Source organism: Myotis lucifugus, unplaced genomic scaffold (assembly GCF_000147115.1).
Source record: "Myotis lucifugus unplaced genomic scaffold, Myoluc2.0 scaffold_269, whole genome shotgun sequence".
Classification (NCBI taxonomy): domain Eukaryota; kingdom Metazoa; phylum Chordata; class Mammalia; order Chiroptera; family Vespertilionidae; genus Myotis; species Myotis lucifugus.
Window position 1 is genome coordinate 655,524 of NW_005871317.1, and position 625 is coordinate 656,148.

Sequence of the window (625 nt, forward strand, 5' to 3'; positions counted from 1 at the left end):
CGCCCGCTCCTCCCACTCGCCCGCCGCGCTGCCACTCAAGCGCCAGGAGCCGCCTACGTTCCCCGCCTCACCTGGGCCCGCCCCCGCGGAGCAGCTTATTGGTCCGCTCGCGGGGCGGGGCCAACAGGTGAGGGGCGTGGCTCGGGACCTCGCCTCCGAGCCCCTCGGCCGAGGTTTGGCCAGGCTGGAGCGGGCTGGGCGCCCAGTGACCCTGGGTCCACCCTCACTCGGGTGGTGACCCAAACGCAGGCACAACCACGGGGAGAATAATCAGAACAGCCGTTTGCAAACCGCTCTCCCCTCTTGGCTCACCGTCGTGGTTAAGAAAAGGGTGCAGCCCTAACCGGTTTGGCTCAGCGGATAGAGCGTCGGCCTGGGTTCGATTCCGGTCAAGGGCATGTATAGTGGTTGTGGGCACACCCCCAGTAGGGAGTGTGCAGGAGGCAGCTGAATCGATGTTTCTCATCGATGTTTCTAACTCTCTATCCCTCTCCCTTCCTCTCTGTAAAAAATCAATAAAATATATATGCATATATAAAATATATCTACGCATACATCCGTCTTATCTAGATGAAGGGAAGAGGGTGAAAGAGGATGGGTCGCCCATGAGAGGGAAGAGTGCATG